General features: G+C 38.7%; 2 long non-coding RNA genes across 2 annotated transcripts in view; one reads left to right on the forward strand and one right to left on the reverse strand.

Annotated features, from left to right (window-relative positions):
- The first annotated feature begins 1,771 nt into the window (after nt 1-1,771).
- LOC310675248 lies at nt 1,772-12,767 on the forward strand. The gene is made up of 3 exons (XR_014509993.1): nt 1,772-2,397; nt 4,286-10,523; nt 11,445-12,767. It is a non-coding gene; the product is annotated as an uncharacterized lncRNA (long non-coding RNA).
- The window catches only part of LOC310675257, a 105,020-nt gene continuing 94,721 nt past the window's right edge, over nt 5,177-15,475 (reverse strand). Inside the window, exons 2-4 of the long non-coding RNA XR_014510004.1 lie at nt 10,727-10,779; nt 6,733-9,178; nt 5,177-5,287 (exon numbers count right to left, since the gene is read on the reverse strand). This is a non-coding gene — a long non-coding RNA (uncharacterized lncRNA). The remainder of the gene's footprint in view (nt 5,288-6,732; nt 9,179-10,726; nt 10,780-15,475) is intronic.

The raw sequence follows: 15,475 nt of genomic DNA on the forward strand, positions 1-15,475 counted from the left end.
TCAGATTTATGGGTTGGGGCAGTGCTGTGTGTATTTACAGTCTCCTGACCTGAAGACCTGGAGCTGAACAAGCGAGGGAGGAAACCAGGGCCCGTTCCATAAACAGAGACAGATATGAGGGGGAGGAAGGAGGCGCTGCTAGCACTTAACATTTTTAACTTCTTGACCAAGTGAAGGAATTAGCGATTAGATTAGAGGCAAAGAAAAATGAGAAACATGGTTAAAGATCTTTTGGGGGAGTAAGAGATCTGTTTGGGATCTGGGGTGTATTCTGTGTTTCTTAAGAGAGAACAAACGCCAAGATAGCCGTAATGAACTTATTCAAGTTGTTAAAAATAAATAAATCAAGGTATGAACAAGATTTCAAAAGTTTTAAAGGCACTCTTTCTTTAGGTGAAATAAAAGGAAATCTTTTAAATGCAGGCCAAGGTGGAAATGCAAGCTGTTACTGAGGCAGAGTTTGGTCATTATGGATATCTCCTATTTTTCATGTTTCTTTCAGAGTTTTTTTGAGTCAAGGCTTGTTTTGGATAAGATGAGCTGAAGCTAAAAATGGGAATGTCTTCACACTGTAGGCAGCGAATGCTGAAAAAGTGACAGTGATCTGAATTTGTAAATTTGTAAAGAAAACGAAAGTTTGAACCTGCAATTCACACAATGAAAACACCGTGTTACTGTGATGAGCATTTTTGATGAAACACTAAACAAAATGGCATTTGTTTATTCCAGATTCCCTTTCACTGTAAACAAACCAATGACTAAGTATAATAGATATAGCTAAGCAGAGACCAATATTTGAATATTTATTTTACAGACATGTCATAAAAGTTTATTTTACAAACATTTCTTAAAATTGAAATTCTCTTTTATTTTTTGGGTGCAGCAATTCTGCTGTATATTATTTCCCATTACTTCAAAGGTGTCCTCGTTCTATTTAAAACAAGTCGCAGGCACACTTGCCCTCTCTTTACAAACCTGGATAATCCGTTTAAGCTTTGCTATTTGAGAGAGTCTGCTTCTCACTCATCAGATATGGCACATTCAAATGCATTAAAATTCAGGCTATACTTTTTACAACTACTGTGAACTAAGCACATCCTGGGTGAGTGGAAAGAATTGGTTCGTGAGGCATTATTAGCTGCCAACCCCACACCTGGGTAGCAAAATCAGACGTTCTACAGTTAAGAGATTGGGTCTACTTTTTAATAAATGTCAGAATTTGGTATTGTTCGCACTAGTGCAAAACTGAGAAGGGCCAATTTAATAAGCAAATGGATGACAGAGCAGGTGAGCAATGTAATGTGCAAAAACAAAACAAAACAAAACACATTCCTCCCTGGAATTTGTTTATTTTTAAATGTTTTAGGGTCAACATTGCAGCTCCCTGCTTGCAGCGAGGCAGGCGAGGGAGGCACTGCCTGTGAGAATTTTGGAGGCGATTACTCAGCTTCTATCCTCTTCTGCTTTATTGTTTGTGCCGTTCTCCGTTTGCCAGTCAAATAATTCTGCTGCTGGGGGCCCCCCTCTTTTTTTCGTATGGTGCATCCCGTAGCAACAGTACATTTGGCCTCAACCATTCCGAACCCATCTCTCTATGCCAGGGGAGGGGGGCGAAAGCACCACAAAGAACATTGAGATGAATTACTCCATTTTATGAGCCATAAAAGTTTTATTCATCTTGACACTGAAACAGGTTTAGGCAGTGAGTTGACACGCCTTAAATAAATAAGTGGAATTAATTCCCCTGCTCTTGAAACAATAGGAGCATGCCTATACTGCGGGACAGCTGCCCACGTTGTTTTCTCGTCCCTGCTTGATATCGATATTATTTGTGTGTGTTTCTGCGCAGTTTCCTCTGGGGTCCGCTTGATCCACTTCAGATTCTTAGCCTGTTTTATTAGAGGTTGGAAAAGGTTCAAGACCTGGTTGTAGCAGCGCTCCCACCGACAGCTCAGGAACCAGTTTGGCGTCTGGTTTTTCTGTTGTTTTACTGCTGACCTTCAAATCAACTTTCACCCCTGACCCTCGGAGGCATCTATCATGACAAGGAGCTGTTTAACACAAATGGTGCCCATTTATAGGGGAAGAGAGTCCGAAAATTTCCTTTTTATGAAGAATTGGGGGGGGGTGTGCGCTGCGTTGTGTGTTTGGATTATTATTATTATTATTATTATTATTATTATTCCCTTCTTTTCTCACTCACCACAGGTGAAATCCCTCCCAGCAGCTGGCTTATGAAATAATGTGAGGGGAGGCCTTAATGAGCTGAAAGCACCCTCAGCTGGAGATAAATATATGCAAATGAGATGCACAAACAAAGGCGCCTGGACAGAGAAATATCTGCAATTCCGGCAAAATGCTGCCTGCAGCTAGAAGATGAACAGCTTTGATAAAATGGTAACAGAAAGCACCTTTTTATCCCGCAGCTTGTTTTACATTGCAATAGACCATTGTCATTGTGACCCATCGGAGCAGGCAGAGGTTTCTGCGCTGTTCGGAGACAGGGGGGTGGGAGTCTTTAAACACTTGTTTTTAAGACATTCATGAAATATAATCAATGTGCTTATTTCGTTTTGGAAATGGGTATTTATTTTTTCCTCGCTGGAGATGGTCAGGTTTATTTTACCTCTTCTTTGAGGACACTGCATTCAATACTGTGTTGTTTTTGGTATATTTCACCTGCCGGTAAATGTTGCTGCATAAGGAAGATTAATTTGTTGTTTGAGATTTTACGGGGAGAAAACTCCCAAGTGGACAGCTAGTGAGAATCAGTATTGGGGCGAGAGAAGGTGTGGAGGAAAGCACCCAAACAGGCAGCATTAATGAAGGCAATCACGTCTCTAAATTCAAAGACAGACATGGAACACGCTGGTTTTAATAAGCTTTTAAAGGCAGTCTCTAACTTTCCAAAGGCTTCCTTTGCAATGTGATTGTTTGGGATTCATATTTTGCCAAACACATTCACCTAAATATGTTTCCAATGCATATGGTGGAAGTACCATATCTTTAAGAATACGTGTTGGCTTAACGTCTGAACTTTTTGCAGATTTAAGGACATTCTCAGAACAGCACACTCTGCATGACTGAGCCATGTAAAGTTTAACTTCAACCCATCTATTTTTGCTTAGCAGTTTATGATATTTAAATCCTCTTTGGATATAAAAATGTAATTTAGAAGCTTGTTAAAAAAAAAAAAGTTGCATGAATCAGTAATGTATAAATCTAAACACAATATAACCTTGTAAACTGATACCTTTATATGGGCTTGTTCATTCAGGAATTGTCCTTCAATTTTTTGTACATAGAAAAAAAACATTTTAAAGTCTGGGTGTCTGCAGCTGCTACCACGAAAGTTCCAAATTTTGGAGTCTCAAATCATTCCCCCCACCACACACACATTTAGTTATCTGTTTGGAAGAGCTTCATTTTTTTTCAAAATATAGATACAGATGAAAATAAGTATTTCCATGTGCCTGTGTGCCTGTGTACACATGTATGTAATATTTTCATAGCATACAATACTCTTTTATTAACCCTAGTTTCTGTGTCTTTGGAGCCTCAAGAGTTAAACGAAGGATTTCTCCTCCCACCCAGGTTTGAATCGGCTGCATTATTACATTCAGTTGCTGTTGTTTAGAAAGGGCAAACAGCATCTTAGGCACAGAACGATGAAATTACAGCTGAGATTTAGGTTAGCAAAAGCAGCCTTCCGCAGGCTTTTATGATTCATTATTTCCCATTAAATACAGTATTAGAAATGTACACCAGATAGCTCATGGTTGCTGCTCTCAGAGCACATTATCTATATTACACAGGCCTGGGGAGCAGAATTAGAAAACTTTTGGGGAATGAGCAATATGTGTTTGCTGATAGAAGTACCATATGGCTCATCTTCATCAATTGCTTTCATTGCGACTCGGATGCTGAAGAAATTAAAGTTTTATTTGATGTGGCACAGCTTAATGAACTGTCTTCTGTTAGGAAAATTGAATATGTTTCCTGTTATTTGAGTGCAGAGCCCTCATGGTTCGCGGCTGATGAGGGATGCATTATGTATTGTTTATTTAGCATTTTAAAAACAAAAGAAAAAATCCTGAAGAAAAAATGGTTTTGCATTGAAGTTATATTTTCAAATTTTTATCCGTGTATTGCTTTACCTCATCCCACATTCAATTTATTTTCTGCTTATTGTTTAAATGCCAGAATGATTGTATGTTTTAAAATGGTCTTTGATATGCAGTGTATATTCTATATCTTGTCTAATTCCCACATTATCATTTTTAAGAAATATAGAATAACCATCAATAAGAAGGAAACACATCTTATCGGTTTGATTTGCTTAACTTTTGATGACGCTGTTTCCATCCTGCCACCACTGAGGAGTTTTAAATGCTTCAGCAGTTTGTGTTGAGATCTGGTTTCTGTGAACATAAATGCCAAAAATGGGACAAAGGAAAAATCTATATGGCTGTCCCCAGAACTCTGAAAATGTCTGAACATTTTCGAAAGGAGACATCTGTGGATTGCAAAGTTGCACCAAGTTGTCAATGGCAACATGGTCAAAATGGTAAGGGAATATAATGAAAATGTGAACTATTATCCAATGGTCTCTTTCCATTCAGGTTAATTAAGTTCCAGCAACAGAGATGAATTTGGCATAAAAACTGTAAATATAAGATGTTTAAAATGATGAGAAGCAATCAAACACAAAAGATAACGTTTGACATTTGTTGCAAAGTTGTATATTACGCTAGTTAAGTCACTAATTAGTGGTTCAACACAGACATGTTTTAATTTGGGGGGGGTGGGGAGGAGAGGCATTTGAATAACTGGAAATTTTCCAAGGTCTATGAGAGTCAGCTTTGATCAAAGAAAAGGAACCCCCCTCCTTCTCCTAAAGCTTTTCTGTACTTGCATATCAACCATAAATAAATAAACTTTAAAAATAAAAACGTTTAGATGAGCCCATTTTTCCACATCTTGCAACACTCGAGAGTTATTTTTCCAAATGTAAAAAGCTATTTGTCACGTGCCTCTTCCGGTTTTTAATTATTTATTTTATTTTTGATGGGATCTGGCAAATACTACCATTATACAAATTCTGTTGGAATCCAAATACTATCCATTAAAAGAACACTTTCTGTTATGTTTATAGTATTTGTGCCAAAACTTGCAGCTTTTGCTCAGGAAAACTTTTACGACTGACATCGCAAGGCAGTTCATATGAGGGGTGTCTTTGTCTTTTGCTGAATAGCTGTTGGGCAATTCCAGGATGCTGCATAGAAACCTGTCTTGGAGAAGAAATGGTGAAAAGTGATCTCCTCCTTTGTTTTTCGTTCTACACTTGCCATCTTTAAGCAGTCACAACTGTCTTTCCCTGTGATCTAGAATTAAATAAATTGCAATGAAACAGACGCAAACATGCAGAGCACACAAAAAGTTTGGTTTAAAACAGTGGCGTTTCTTAGTGAAGAAGATGGTGCGTTTTATGAAACCCTCTTCCATGACAGGCACCTCCTTTGAGGAACACCATTATGCATTGTTATCAGCGTGGTGTAATTTGACTGTTGACAAAGTATCTGTGGCAGTGAGAATGAAAGCAGTTAGAAGTGTGTCGGATTGTAATCAAAAAGATGCTTAGCTGTGCAACGCTGCTTCTTGAGCAGATTTGAATCAACATTGCCTTGAGGGGACATGCACATACAAAAAAAAAAAAGTCCATTAATTTTTAGTGAGAAAATTAGAGTGGCACTTGATGAAGTGAAATTTGACATGCGTTAATTGCTCCACAGCTCTTCTAATTAGAGATTTTCAAATTCTTTTACTCCTGTCAAAGTGATGCCACATTGTCTTAGTGGACAAAGAGTAAAATTGCAAATTGGGCGGATCAACATGCAGTAATAAGACTTGCTTGTGCTTTATTTTGCTAATGTCAGGATTTGAATTTTGTGGCTCTGCTTACAAAAGTGAGACAGGAAACTAACAGAGGAAAGAGCATTTTATTGCAACACATATATGTACAATAAAACAACTTTCAGTTGCTGTCTCATCAAACCTGAATGGAAAAGGAAAAATACAATGTGCTGAATTTTGAACTACACCTTCTTAGCCTAATTCACGGCTTAGTAAATATGAATTGCTGCTATATTGAACTTAACAGGGTTAAACCTGATGTAAGTCCCAGTATCCTCTTCAACTGGGCTGTGGATCAGGCTGCTAATAGCTTATCTTAAGCCGTATGACCTCTTCAATTCGATTTTTGTCTGTATTAAAACAAATAGGGAAGGGGACGCATTGGTTCTTAATGTACATTTTAAATATGCAGTTTAATAACTGAAGACAAACAAGAATACAGTGAAATTCGCACTTTCTCTAGGGCAGAAACACAAGTAAGCTGAACCATGCCTCTGGTGTTATCTTGTGAAATAGTAAATGTACAGTATTGCAAATGCAAAATGGATCTTAAAGGGTGATTTTAAAGCTGCTGCTCTTTGCTAGCCCTTGAACCCTTTCTTAATTCATTAACTTATTGAATTTTTTTTCTTTTCAATTTTCCATTTTCGTGCAATAACAATATTAATGCTAGGGCCAAGGCTTGATTGGAGCTAAATTACTTGTTACCTGCTGGCATTTATTTATATGGCATTGAATTATAAAGCTTTGCTATTGTCATGCCTTGGGCGAATTGTTTATGACACCAGTAATAGGAGTAATTGTTATTGTTGAAATTACCTGTCAGCTCCCCATAGCAGTGGCCCTTGTCCCACTGACAAATAGTGACAGGGGAGAGGGTTCCTCTTCGCGTCCTCCTGATGACTTCTCCTCTGATAATAAGGAGTGCAGGGCCTCTGATAATTTGCCTGTCACTGCTGAGTGTGGCTTAGAGAGAGTTGGCCAAATTGTTGTCATTCACTTTGACAAAGACAGCAAAATGCTCTTGAGCAGAAGGGAGGTTTATCAAAATAAATGAAATTGCTTACACATCCTTTGTTTAGATTCCACCCCCTTCCCAGTGGCCTTTTAAAATTGCAATACATTTCTTATCATGGCTACTCGAATCCTCTGCGTGCCACAAGAAGAAGCCTTTGGCAACTTGCTGCCCGCTAAGCGAGAAATATTCTCAAAAGGCGAATCCACCCAGAATGGTTAGTTACACTGAGCTCAATAATTATAAGCAAAATGTTTGGTTCTTTTAAACCAGCTGTTTGTTTGTTGTTGCATGTTGTCATGTGTGTGTTTATCCCCACACCCTCCGGTTTTGGGTTTTTTTTATGTAACTTCAGGCAAAAAGCTCATAAACAGATTACCGCTTTTAACACTGAAATTGCAGTGATGCTCAGCTTCTGCCTCCTTAAATCATGATGTCTGCCTCGGAAACCGGGACTCTTCCTACCACACCATGTGATTCCCGCACAGAAATTAGTATGTCCTCTAGAGGAAAAGCTTTAGCATCTTAATAAGCAAGGACTGTTTTCAGTCACAGGGAATTGGCGCTCACAAGGAATGCGAAGAAGCAAAGCAGCTTTGCTGTGCAGCGAAGACTTTTGCTTTTCTCAAATGCTCTGCCTGACCGGTGGAATTGGGATGATGTGGGCTGCAGAGAATGGTCATATCTGTCAGATGTTTTTAACCAGTTGGATTGTGCTATTACTGAGAAGTGTGCTCTGATTTCTTCAACACATTTGCCAGCTTATAGCTGCCAAAGCTGATCGTACATTTACGATGTTCCAAACAAGATATCCTTATAAACACCCTCTCGGTCCAGTTGAAGGGATGAGGCCGATTCCTTCTTTTAACCCATTGTTCTGTGATAGCAATAATTACCTGTATCTTGGTCTCCGTCAGCTGGCCAGATCAGTACCCTTTGCCTCGAGGGCTCCTTAAACTTGTCCTTATCTGATGAGGAACAGCTATTTAACAAGTCACTGTTGTTGCATAATTTCCTTGGCTCTCACAATGTGGTTTTGTGGATGTAAATATCTGCAGATGAGAGCTGACTGTACACAGCTGGGACAGGCATTTGTTTACATGGATGCTGTTTCTTCTGAAATCAGGTTTGAATCCTGAGAGAAGTTGTGGGTGTGATGCTAATCCACTTCACATGGCTCAAGGGGGATAACCACACAAGGAAACAAAATGTTTGATCCACAAACCAGTTAATCTCCCCTGCTTGGATTTTGGCCTGTCAATAGCAAAGCCTTAAACTGTCTATTCCAGAAAATGGTCTCATTGGAGTAAAAAAGGAGAGCTCCAAAAGTAAGTGTTTTATATGTGCCAATTAGCTGTAGAGGATTTTCTTGAAAGTCCTGTGGACGTTAGCAGGACTAAATCCACCTAAATCTAAATATTAACTGGTTATATATTAGGCTGCTTGATAGACATTCTGAGGGAAAAAATAATTTTAGCAAAATTATCAGGTACATTGATTTTTACCCTCAAAATGAGCATAGTGAGTTAAAAGCAGACAGCATTCATTTAAGTGGAGAAATATTGTGATTTGTATGTAAAAAAAAATGAAACGTCCTACATTTGATTAAAAACACTTACTTTTTAAAAAAATTACAGATATTTGAGGATCAATATTTTAAAGACTGCTGTTTCACTTCATGTAATGAAGAGGATATATCCTTAAAGTGCTGAAAGACTAATAAAGCCTAAGATTCAGGTAGCTGGTGGTGGTTGTTGTATAATCCGGAGGCGGGGGGGCTAGTTGAGAGCAACATATGTAGTCCCAAGAGGAAAAATACAATGGAAGATGAAGATATATATTTAAAAACTTGACATATTTCATTGTTTCACTTATCTGTACCAGTTGATGTATTCTTTTATTAGGTTTCCTAGAAATCTGTGGCATGTTTTTTTCTCCCTAAAATCACAATACATCTTAAATGGATTGCGTTATACCAGCTCACTTTGACCTGCACTTATTAACTGTACTTTTATTTTTATCTCTCCTCTCCCCCAGCACATCTTCCCTCTCCCTGCCCCTCCAGCAAGCACTGAACTATATATAATTGCATGTGGAAATGCAAATGTAAACTTTTAAACAATAAAAATTGGCTATGAAGGTGTATTATTAAGGTGAAAGAACAGCAAATCCATTCCTTTTTCCTTCCATGAGGGATCTTGCAGCCCTCCATCCTTGTCAAGGGAGATTGGACGAATCACTTTTACTGTTCTAAATAAGGCAATGCAATGTTAAGAAAAACGTCAGAAACAAATCTCTCCGGATTAAAGTAACATTTCTGCATCATGTCAGCCTCAATAGCCATGCTTAATTTTTTGCATAAATTTGGTGAGCTATTCCTTGCTTAATGTTCAACATATAAACAAGCAACAATTATTATATGTTTAAGATTGCTGTGGATGATAATACACAGTGAGCGTTGTTGTTTTTCTAACCTTGTGTTATTTTTCAGGATGCATTTTGTTATAGGCTATAAATAAACTGTAAACTATACAATAACCCATAAAAGAAACTTTATGTAATTTAATATGAATGTGCAGCTTAGGGAGGAAAAGAGGGGGATGATAAGTTTCCCCCCCCCCAAGTTACTCCCATGTTATTTTTTTGAATAAACTGGATTAACTGTACTTAGAACAGCAGATAAGGAACATATTTCTGTTGGCTGAAAACATTCTTGAGGATTTACACAATCATTGCAATGCGTTTATGATTTTGGAGCTGCGTTTTCATATTTATGGAGTATGGAGCGCACATATAATAAAGAACATTCACCTACCAAAATCTGGAATAAGAAGTTCATAAATTTAAAAAACGTAAAATTACATTTTTAAAAGGGGTCCCTCCCTCCCCCCCTTGAATCCATGCTGAGAGCACCTGCTCTAACTCCTGATTTGTTGTAACCTAAATCTTCTACAAAACTACAGACTCTGAAGCATCAGGCTTGCGAAATTATAGATAATAGTAAAACCAAATGGCAAACAAAATATGAGGTTGACTCTTTTAGGCAAATGGGTTTCAGTGGGCAATTATTCCCCCCAGCCCTGCTGCCCTAAAAAATGAGAGGTTTTTTAAATAAAAAATAAAAAAAGAATTTAGACAAATTTGCCTCTTAACCTTTAAAGATTTTCTGCCTATGCCTGTATGTCCTTTATTGCATTAATTTTTTATTTAAATTACACCATTAACTGGATATGAATTTATCAAGAATACATATATTGATTTATAAAACACTATCATTAATAATTATAATAGCTAGATGTGGCTGGTATTACAAAGCCATTTAAAGGTTTTTAATATAACTCGGACATACATAGATAGATAGACATTATGGACAAGACTACAATTTAAACTGGCTACCAACAGTTAATGAAATCCATGATTTATATTCTGCTTGAGAGACTGATTAGGTTGTTGCTTTGTAAAACTATTTACTTTTGTGTCATTTTTCAAAGAGCGTCTCGTTTAAAAAAGAAGAAGAAGAAGGCAAATAAAATATCATCCCAAATTCACCCAGTAGTGGTTTAAATGCTGGGAATATTTTATAATAGGAGTTTGGGTATGTACCATACATGCACATTCCAATTTTAGTGTTCTGTACAGTTTCACATGCTCCTCTGCTGAAACAATTTTCTCTTTGGTTTTAAAAGATTATCACATGTATTTTACTCTGTAAAGTGCCCTGCTGGTATAGATTTCCTAGGGTATACAGAGATATAAATATAGATATAATTTAAAATTGTGGAAAAAAATGGGACTTACCCAAATGCTGCATAACAGACAGTCACAGAAAAGAGTTTGATTTAAATTGCAATCTGAAACAAAGAGGAGGGGAGGCACAAATAAGGAATGATCTAAAGAAGGCCAAAGCATAGAAGACTTTCATATTTCTGACAGTGCGTGAGTCAGTTTTGCAGCAAAGCTTTACATCTTTTCATTTCTGAGCTGCTTGGTCGCATGAGTCTCTGTATATGAAACACTCCTTTTTGAAAAAACGTGTGTTACTGGTATACTGTGCTTTTGCCGTCAGCTAGGCAAACCTAAAAGCTATCTGAGAAGATTATCTTCATCTGATGAGTCTAACAATTGTCAGCCATCCCTTAGGGTTAACCAATAGGCTCTTTTCAGGCTATCCTATGTGTTAACCATTCTGATGCTGAAATGTTTTATATATATATATATTTATGGCATTTGGCTTTTCCCCAGGCATGGTGTGTTGGTTTATATGTATGCAGAACCCAGTTAAGTTAAAAGACTACTTCCTTGCATGTGTCTTCAGCCATCAGCCAGAAGCTCAACTCTCTCCAAATTATCTGATCTTAAATAAAATGTGAACTCTTACAACTTGGTTCTTTTCTTTCCAGTTGATATTAATCCATAGCCTCCTGTGTAACAACCTTACAAAACAAAAATTGCTATTAGATTTTCAAAAAAGTTATTTAAAGATGGTGGCTCATCTTTCATCTGTATTCATATTTAGAGAAAACCTTCTTGGTTCTGGGAAACTGCTGATTGCAATGCAACAGGGTGGAGCACATTGAGCATGTGGCTATCCACAGGGGGCCGCTGGGTTGTGTGGAGGACCTCCTATATATGTACTGCTGGCTGTCAGTTATACAAGGAACACACAGTCCAGGATGATAACATCGTAATTGTGGGCTGCTGTGAACTGGCCACAATGTGGACTGGCTGACTCACTTCTCATTACTGTCAGCCCCCGGTCAGTATAAAAGGCTTCCCAGCCTCCACTCGCCCTACAACAATGAGTGTTGATGAGTCCATGCAGACATGGACTGCAACACGTGTTGCGGTTGTACCGCTGTGCACATCGCCAGGCCTTCTGGGCACAAGAACCTAGGCTGCAGCACGCTTGCCTTTCAGTAGCTGGCCAAGAATGACATGGCACATCCATGCACGTAGCTAGGATTTATGTTATGGACACCCACCTGTCATCATCCTCTGTCTAGAAAATTCAGAATGAAATGTCTGAACAACAGTTGTTTTAAATTACTCTCTTTTGACACACACACCCCACCAAGCGCTCAGAAAAATCTGTCAAAACCTTTCTACAACTTCTACTTTTAGTTAAGTGTTTTCATTTATTAACTTGCTGTGGGGGGGGGGGACAGCAAGCCCCCTGCCCATGGGCACATCATAGTTTTGGTCTGATAACAGGGGTCTCCCTGTCCCCATGCTCAGCAACACGGGTGTGCTGGAACAGCATTGCCACCAAGTAACTTGTTTATGCAGGTGACAACCTATATCCCATTAAATAAATGCTAAAGTTCTAATATAAAAGTCATCTTTAAAGGAAAGAGATCCGATCCCAGATGCCACAGGTCCCCTATTTTCAAGAGGGGAACATCACACTTCATGGTATATCCATATAACAGAAGATGGCAAGAAAGATAGACCATGGGAAAATGGTGCGCATCAAAAAATATGTAGCTCTCTGTATATTCCTTGTAATTTGAAGGTGTTGGTTCTTGGATGTTGTAGAAAATGCATTTTTGGCACAAAAAAACTAATTTATCGAATAATTCCTTTACAGCTGCATACACAAGAACAGACACTGGCAAGAAACCACTCTCTGAAGGTATCTGCAAAGTACTCTTTAAAATGAGATTTAATCAAAGGAATCAACCAAAGTCTCTAGAATTATTTTCAAATGAATCAAATGAACAGATAGAAGCTAGAAAGTTGAGATGGATTGTGTAAAAGGGTTATTTTTACCAAATGGACTGTGGATTTTCCTGAAATATCCCATACCTTTAATGTAATAAAGTACTCAAATGTTTCATACTTTTTAACACTGAGTTTGTGTGATTCATCTGGCATGTCTTTTCTTATGTGCATTTATTTCTCATTAGGGATCATCTATCATTCAGCTTCCTGGACACAACGTAACAATAATTTTATATTAATTTTTGCCTTCAGGATCTGCCACCTCTTTCCCAATATTCTTAACATGGGAGCAAATCCAGCTAACATCAGTGAAACGTGCTTCAGACTGAATGAGCCTGTGACCATAGCCTTAGGACAAATGTCTTCAAACTTCTAAATGCAGAACACTTTCTTTAAAAACATGTCTTGAGATTCGGGGTAATGGTCCACATTACACAGATACTACCAAAGCTCTCCCTGCCCGGATGAACGGTCTTGTGGTTCTAGGATTGGGCTACCCAAGCTTCAGAAAAGGTCTTCAGCCATTGCAGCCCATGGACCAAACATTCACTTCCGCTGATTTGATCTGCATTTAGTGTTTCCGTAGGTGAATAATTCAGCAACCATAGCAGACAGCTGCTGATTACCAAGATATATCTTGCAACATGATGCAATTTATGCACAACTCGAATTGTAAGGGACCTTGATGGCTGTGTAGCAGAGCCCTCTGCTAAATACAGGATCTGTATTGGAACAAAGTGGACTTGTTCACACATGTTAAGTGTGGCCATGCCTGTACCACATCGGAAAATGCTGATGTAAATTGGGCTGCATGCAAGTGCACAAGGCACTGGCCACCTTATGGCCCTGACAGGCAGAAGAAGTGTATTGTCACCATATAAATTGCTATTAGCTGCAGCTGGTGAGGCAGCCCAATTTCCATAATTGTAGCTGGTCTGGACCATACTGGGTTGGGAGCTTGTGTGTGTGAACTTGCTTCCACTATGTTCTAATGGAGAGATTATGCATCCTTAAGTGTCTGATTTAGTCCATTCAAACCTTATGCCTCTGATCACAGCTACCTGATGGTATATTTACACAGGCTATAAAAGTACTAGCTTGATAGACATAGCTGCTGCCCTGATCATTTCTTTCTTTCTGGCCCAACACCTTGGTCTCTTTCCCCTGTTTGTGACCTGCACTTTTTTTCTGGACCAGACACAGGCAGGTTGAGAGGTAATAAGAACCAGATGGACATAGTGCAGAAATTGCCCAAATGTGTATGAGAATGTGGGGAGCTGTCAGGCATGGAGAGAGGCTGGAATTTTTCAGCAATAAAATGGGATTTATCACCCACTCTACCACAGTCATTGCCGACAACCGTTTACCTTGACAGGAATCCCATACCAATAGGCCACTCTGATGCAGATTTTTTTTTCCTCCCAAAGAGTGATGATTGGTATTTGTTCTAAGGCTCAAATAGCCTGCACTGAAGGTGAGGCATTAGGCCAAAGTCCTGTCTTCCCTACTGAGGCAAATGGACCTGCTAAAATAAGTTCCTTCCACAAGAGCTGTGTAATTGAAACCAGAGTGAGAGAATTTGATAAATGGCTTGACCCTGAAGGAATGTTAAGGTCATAAATTTTCATTGCGTTCCCTTCTCCCCCTCCCCCTTTATTTTTTTAATATATTGATTATAGTTAGTATTTGTCTCAGGATTTTTCAACAAGCTTTCAGATCATCAGGCATTGTCCAAAAGCAGTGCTGCATGGGAAGTGGAGGGTGGGAGGTTAAACAACAATTTTAAAAGCTTCAGGTGGTTCTTAACATTCGCTTTTGCAAGGATGGACAAAGAAACCCAGCCCAGTGGTAATGACGGTCATCCTTTTATTACATTAATTAATGCCAAGGAATGGGGCTGCAGAAAATGCAATTCAACATAATAATGAATATTATATTTTCACAAATCGTGGTGAACTTTACGAATGCACAAGGCAAAAAAAATTAAAAGGTTTGCATATCATTTGCAATAATCTGAATTTGTTTTGATGTCTTATCAAGAGTGGCAATAATTCCATTTTATCTAAAAAAAAAAGGCTATGGTTCTGGGCATTTGTTGCATAAAATACACATATGTTTTAGATTTTAAAAAGGTAAAAAACCAAGAAAGGCTTCAAGAGGTGGGGGAGAGAAAAGGAAGGAAGCAGAACACACAGCAGCAGCTTTCTTACATCTGCCACTATCACTAAGGCTGAAATTATACATGCATTTTAAAGTGCTTTAATTATCACTCAGAAATCTTCCCCCACTTCATTTAATGTGCATTATAACAATTCACCAGTTATGTTACTCCTGATTTAAATATCTCACCCACCCTGCAAGGTCAACCCCCCACTTGCCTATCCTGAAGGCTATCCCACCTTCCTCCTGCAAATCATGGTAACAAGATCTATCCCTGTGACAACTCTCCTGAAATCCCAGAAATATTCCCTTTGCTCATCCCATTGCCCTGTACTCCGCTATTCTCCCTACGCCACAATGAAACTGACATAAGGGAAGGAGAGGGAAGCCTTATGAGTTCCACTGGTGCTCATAATTGATTGATTGATTGATTGATTGATTGATGCTGTGCCCACCATGCTGGTACACACATGTCCCTTTGAAGGAAAACAACAGCAAAAGCTCCCTTTCCCCTCCTCACAGCAGCAGCAATGGCGGAAAGGATAGGAGCAGACTTTGCTTAGTGTTGGTAAAACTGCCTTGAAGCTGCTTTCTCCTGAACTGGCCAATTTCAGCAGAAACCACAGGAAGAGGACAGATTGGGGACATCTGCATTGGTGATGCTGA

This window comes from Podarcis tiliguerta, assembly GCF_965153285.1.
Source record: "Podarcis tiliguerta genome assembly, chromosome: 3".
Taxonomy (NCBI): Eukaryota; Metazoa; Chordata; class Lepidosauria; order Squamata; family Lacertidae; genus Podarcis; species Podarcis tiliguerta.